The sequence below is a fragment of the Mizuhopecten yessoensis genome, unplaced genomic scaffold, assembly GCF_002113885.1.
Source record: "Mizuhopecten yessoensis strain PY_sf001 unplaced genomic scaffold, ASM211388v2 scaffold716197, whole genome shotgun sequence".
NCBI classification, from domain to species: domain Eukaryota; kingdom Metazoa; phylum Mollusca; class Bivalvia; order Pectinida; family Pectinidae; genus Mizuhopecten; species Mizuhopecten yessoensis.
In genome coordinates this window covers 275,047-281,442 of record NW_018479996.1, presented here as the reverse complement: position 1 = coordinate 281,442, position 6,396 = coordinate 275,047, and the positions used below count along the sequence as shown (strand labels likewise).

The 6,396-nt window shown below is 37.7% G+C and overlaps 1 protein-coding gene across 1 annotated transcript in view; it reads left to right on the top strand.

The window, feature by feature from the left end:
* Positions 1-2,697: 2,697 nt before the first annotated feature.
* LOC110442051 (neurexin-2-like) overlaps positions 2,698-6,396 on the top strand; it is a 244,323-nt gene continuing 240,624 nt past the window's right edge. Inside the window, exon 1 of the mRNA XM_021485465.1 lies at positions 2,698-2,859. The gene's annotated coding sequence lies outside the window, so the exon portion shown is untranslated. The remainder of the gene's footprint in view (positions 2,860-6,396) is intronic.

Below are 6,396 nucleotides of genomic sequence, written 5' to 3'. Positions count from 1 at the left end.
TGCTGTTTTATCTAGATTTGAGGAAGAAGGGAGTTGCTGTTTTATGTAGATTTGGGGAATAAGGGAGTTGCTGTTTTATCTAGATTTGAGGAAGAAGGGAGTTGCTGTTTTATGTAGATTTGGGGAATAAGGGAGTTGCTGTTTTATCTAGATTTGAGGAAGAAGGGAGTTGCTGTTTTATGTAGATTTGGGGAATAAGGGAGTTGCTGTTTTATCTAGATTTGAGGAAGAAGGGAGTTGCTGTTTTATGTAGATTTGGGGAATAAGGGAGTTGCTGTTTTATCTAGATTTGAGGAAAAAGGGAGTTGCTGTTTTATCTAGATTTGAGGAAGAAGGGAGTTGCTGTTTTATGTAGATTTTGGGAAAGAGGGGGTTACTGCTTATCATAATTTAGGGGAAGAAGGGAGTTGCTGTTCTTTCTGAATTGGGGGAATGGGAGCAAGTGCTGTTTGATCGCTTATTTTGAGCCATTACTGTTTTAACAGTTTGCAGTAGTAACAACTCAATTATACAAGACATAAATATTACGTGTGTGTTTGTGTCACGTGTATAGCTTAGAATGAAGTAGTGTTACATGTGGGTGTTACATGTGTTGGTGTGATATATATGTATACATTGTAATTCTGTCAGAGAGATTCAGATTTTAATTAATTGAGCTCTCTGACACTAATATCATTTTAAGTGATCGTATCAATGTGTCCCAGTCTTACGTCAAAGGCACATACAGATTTTTATGCAAATAAAGGCATTGTCAAGTACATTGCTATAATTTATTTCACTGCTAAATTCCTTTGATGAAGACAAATTTAAACCTGAACAGATCCCACTTGTAAGTAAACAGTGCAGCCCTACAGCTATCTTCATCAAGACTATTGCATTACAGAGCAACAGGTAGCTTTGATAAACGTTTACCTGACAAAGTTAACTTTGTACTGGGCAAGCTTCAGGATCGGCAGGTTAAGGCTATCATATAAGCAGGTGTGTCCAGGTATATGGTTCACTTAGTGTTTTCTTTCAGATTGTTACATAAATAAACCAACAGTGTACAAAGTTTCGGTGTTAAAGGTTTACATTACAAAAAAACATGTTTCAAAGTATTTTCGTTATTAAATTCTTTTGAAATTTGATATAATTTAAAACAGATTGCTTCCATAACTCATGTGATTGTCACAACTGGAAGTCATACATTATGTCAATCAATGATACATAGGTAAAAAAGAAACGTAAACTAACTTTCTTCTTATGTAAAATTGTTTGGTTATTAAATCTTTTAGGTAATGTTTGTTCAAGGCATGATAAGCTTATACTTGTAAATAATGAAAATTTTCCTCCTATTTTGAAAATTATTTGGATCTAAAAATGTATAATTTATAAATGATATGTTTATACCATTCTAATAATCAAAGGATAATGGTTAAATTCAGATAAAACTTTTTTTGTAATGAAGTTTTCATTTTAAGGGAATTCGCCTGAAGATAATGTTTATTTTATCACCTATGACAATTGTTGTTAAACTAACCGTGCTTGTTACACCTCTACGTAGAAGTGGAGCTGCCAGGTTGTATTTGGTGTGGTACGGACTGAGGGGACATTGTGTGGGGGCACCCACCCTGTAATAGGGTTAATTATGTGTAAAGACCTTATCAAAGCAGGGAGACAAATGTCTCCTCGAAAGGGCTAGTGGTGCTTTCTCGGCACCGCCTGTGGGGTAGGGGTGTATGTCAGGGGTGCGTGGAGTCTCTCACCCATGAAGATGATTTGATACAGGGCAGATTGATATCAGATACCTCTGTCGTCACATTCAACATATTTGACCTTGTCTGCTTTGTCACAAAGATAAATATTGGTTTGGAGTTTTGTAAAAATATAACAAGACATTCTTGCTAGCTGTAGCAGTGTTGATCTGAGGGAGCTATCTATCCAGGAGATCAGCTTTGTGTATTCAAGGCCCCTCAATACTACCGAAGCCCTTAAAATCTGAAGGGGCCAGGGTCATGTATTAAGCTAGCTCCCTGGGGGACAGAAGTCTCTAATCTCATATCAAGGTGAGTACACTTTTTATATTAGCACAAAAGTTAGGGTACTTCAGGTATAATCTGTCGGTCAGTGAGGACCCCGTGGACAACCGACACATCGGCAAAGGTTTGTGCTTATCATGTTAATAGCTTTGTACTCGGGATGGAAAATTATGATGTGGATTTATTAGCACCTCACCACGTGGATTTTCGCACTTGTTGATAGATATATAAATAAAAAGGAATCGAGGGATATGTAAATATTTTGAGGAAATTTCTTGCTGAAAGCCATCGGAGAATATTGATGGTTGTTGACTTCTTGTTAATCCATTGTGTCAATGAAGGAGGAATTAAAAGTTCAGGTTAGTGCGATGTACATATCTCACCTGTCCCATAGAATTACTATTACTCCTGGGATATGTATACATATTTTGTAAACCTCGTGATTTTTTGTTGAGGACTGATCTAGGTTATAAAAAACTGATGTGTGTTATACTTTATCAGAGGAGCACAGGAGGTTTTTTGCATCATAGTTTCATTAATCTTGAGGGCCTTTCCTGCTGTGACCTACATGTACCTTGTATCTGGATCAAATATGTAATCATTTGGATTCTGTTTTCTTATTTTAGGGACCACATGTGTTTATTTACAAACTTGACGTCTCTTGGAAGTCCGAACAGTACACTGAGTATAAGTGACGTTCTCTGGGTCGTGTGAACTAATCAGGATATAGCTTACAGTACATTCAGGGACCAGAACTCGAAGGTCTGGACTTTTCGGATTAAATGTGACTTCGGCAATAAATATATCAGTATCATTGTGCGGATTAGTTCTACTGACACAGGTAAGTCTGTGTTGTACTCGTTGTTAGTAATGTATCCCTGTATAAAGGTTTAGTACATAATAATACCTCTGTTTGATGTAAGGCTTACAGTTTGGAATGTTGTACTTTTGCTGTTGGACTTCTGATAAATCAATATTTACTGAAACCAAGCATATCTAGGCTAGCAATTCCAGGGCTGGATGCTGTATGTACTACCAACCATGTGTGTTCAGGGAAACCTATACTGTAATAGTGTGTTCCAGCCCTTCTATAAAGGCCATCACTAATGTACAAAAAAACATTGTAATTATCTAAGTTAAAACTATTTCTGTACTTAGACACAATGAGACACCAAACTACTGTAGTTATAAGCTTTTTAATACAAAGATATACACAGGCATTGGACTACTGTAGAATCATTTATTTTCGTGGTGTTAATTAAAATTTCGTGGTTTTTATATACCTGCCTGTTTCAAAGACATTATATTTTGCTGATTTCTGATTTTCCCCTATCTATATCATACCAAATTGATGTTTTCGTGGGGATTTAATTTCGTGGATTTTTGTTATCAAACAAATAAAGAAAATCTAATGTCCCACGAAAATTTATGATTTTACAGTACTCTAGTAACAACCATTTTGTATTTAGATACCAAAAGGACACCATACCAATGTACTTATAACTATGTTGTGCTAAGACACAGAAATTGTACCACTGTAGCTACTCTATTTATAGTTATTTTGATTCTAAGAGACAATGTGCTGTTTTAGTTATGCTAAACAACAAATAGACATTATTATACCCCTCGCAATGGAAGTTTGGGGGGTCAGATGTATATACAATGTAGGAATCGTCCTGTCCGTCTTCCATCAGTCCATGATCCTTGTAAGTGCAATTCCTCTTAAACCATGTGTTGCATTATTTTGTAACTTGACACAGGGAAAGTACGGGGCCGTGGTGGCCAAGTGGTTAATGCGTCTGACATTCTGCTGCCACTAGCTCGCCACCACTGGGTCGCAGGTTCGAGGCCTGCGTGGGGCAGTCGCCAGGTACTGGCCGTAGGTCGGTGGTTTTTCTCCGGGAACTCCGGCTTTCCTCTGCCACTAAAACCTGGCACGTCCTTTAATGACCATAACTGTTAATAGGACATAAAACACAAATAAACCAAACCAGACCAGTGAAAGTGCATTGTATGTAGATGTGGATGAAGAAAGGATAATGCCATCTGACTATTTTTCCTGGAGTTATGGCCATTGAAACTTAAATTTCAGCTCCAGAAACCTTAATTGAAAGCCAAGCAAGGGTTTATATTTGTGAACTCGCTCACAGTTTCTCTAGTGTTCATTTAGATATTATACTGCTTCAATGCATGGATTTTAATTGAAAGTTTAATGACCGAATATCAAAAAAAATATTAAAAACAAAATCAAAAGTTAGGTTGATTATGCTTATGTTTAGTTCTATTATCGTGAAAATATAAGTCCTACATTTAATAATTTTAATTTTTGTAGGTTCTATATATAATGGTTATGAAACTCAAATGACATTAAAATTAATACTTAAATATTTTTACAAAATTTGTTTGACTCTCGGGGTTAAAGAGGTTGAATTGTTTGATTTTTTTCTGTGTTGCACCCTTGTGTAAAGGTGAAAGCCTGTTGGTATCAACAGTGGATGACCTTGGGGGACACCTGTATTGAGATTAAAGGGAGGATAACAGGGCGAGTTCTACAGGCTATTACTGGACCTGTGTGGTAGTCATAGATATCAATTGTTACAGAGGAATTTTCAAACTTTATCAATGTAAAGGGATTGATAAATTAGGGATTCATTCAGAGGTCAGGGGGTCATATTTCAATACAACAGATAGATTCAGGTGAACAACACGTATAGGATCCTTTCATTTCAACAAATGTTATTAATACAAGAGGTTAATTGGATAAGGCAACAGTTAAAGCCTTCGGGTCCTTGTCCAATTTCCTGTCAACATACAATAAGTCAACACCAGGTACTAGTATCGCAAAACTTTAATATAAATCAGCTGGTAGTGGGGATTATAAAGTGGTTATATTAATCCATGTATTTGATGTGGCCCGAAGAGTGGGTTAGAATGTCATGACTGTGAATTGGGTGATTTAAAGTTGACATAGTTTCATGAATGAGATTCTTACTGATAATAACAGTATGGAGGGTGAACAAGATGAATATTTCTTTTTCCCAGGTATATTTACATAAAATTCGAGAAATGAAATACAAATAACTGACTCTACAGCCCTAGCCTTTATGTACCTTGGAATTGAGACATTGAGCCTAAATGCAGAGTTCAATAATTGGCTCACCTGCCTGAAGACAATGGTCTGTTCACTTTTCATTAAAATAATACGAGCTCCAGGATAGCTTGACTAATTTTGACATGCCTTGGTAATTTGGTTTTGAACATCCATGGGCCAATTAAGGGAATAAATGTTGTATAAATGAAGGATACAGTCACTGTTAGTACAGATGGAGACCAATAGGGAAACTAGGGGTACTTTTTAGCTCACCATGGCCATACCGCAGCGTCCGTCATCCGTCCGTCCGTCCATCAACTTTTCCTTTAAAACGCTACTTGTCATGAACGACTGAGCAGATTTAAAAAAAAAATGGTCAGAAGCATCCTTGGGGGAAGGGGAACACATTTTGGTGGCTCTGGCCCCCATGGGGGCTGAGGTGCGGGGCCAAATAAGGGAAATATAGCAAATTCTTTTAAATCCTTCTTCTTCTGTAGAAATGAAAGGATTTGTTCGATATTTGGTCTGAAGCATCCTTGGGGGAAGGGGAATCAATTTTGTATAAACCGTGGGTCTGGCCCCCCAGGGGCCTGAGGGGTGGGCCCCAATAGAGGAAACATAGCAAATTCTTTAAAATCCTTCTTATTCTGTAGGAATGGAAGGATATGGTCCATATTTGGTGTGGAGCATCCTTGGGTAAAGGGGAACCAATTTTTATAAACGGTGGATGTGGCCCCCCTGGGACCTGAGGGGCGGGGCCCAATAGGGGAAATAGACGTAAAACCTTTATAATCCTTCTTCTACCAAAGGGATTAAGGGATTTTATCCTAATTTAGTCTGGAACATCCTTGGGTAAAAGGGACTCAGTTTTGTATAAATGGTGGGTATGACCTCCCCTAGGGGCATAGGGGTGGGGCTCTGTTTAAAGTTTATTCTCATTATATCTCAAGTACTGGATGGATCTTTCTGAAATTTCATATGTACTTACAGCACCTACCATGGAGTGCTATATCTTTACTTCATACCAATTATTTTAAACATATTCAGGTGAGCGTTACAGGCCCTCTGGGCCTCTTGTTTTAAAAAGACTACTGATTAAGTACCATTAAATGGATTATTACCTTACATGGTGTAAACAGTCCATGTTTATTTCCCCAAGCTATTGTTGTGCCCTTAACCCCTATGCCATGTCCTAGGCCTGTGCTGTACTTTATCCTAATGTATGCCACCTTATGCCATGCCTCACTCTTATTCGCTGCCCAATCCCCATCCCTATTCTATGCCCCA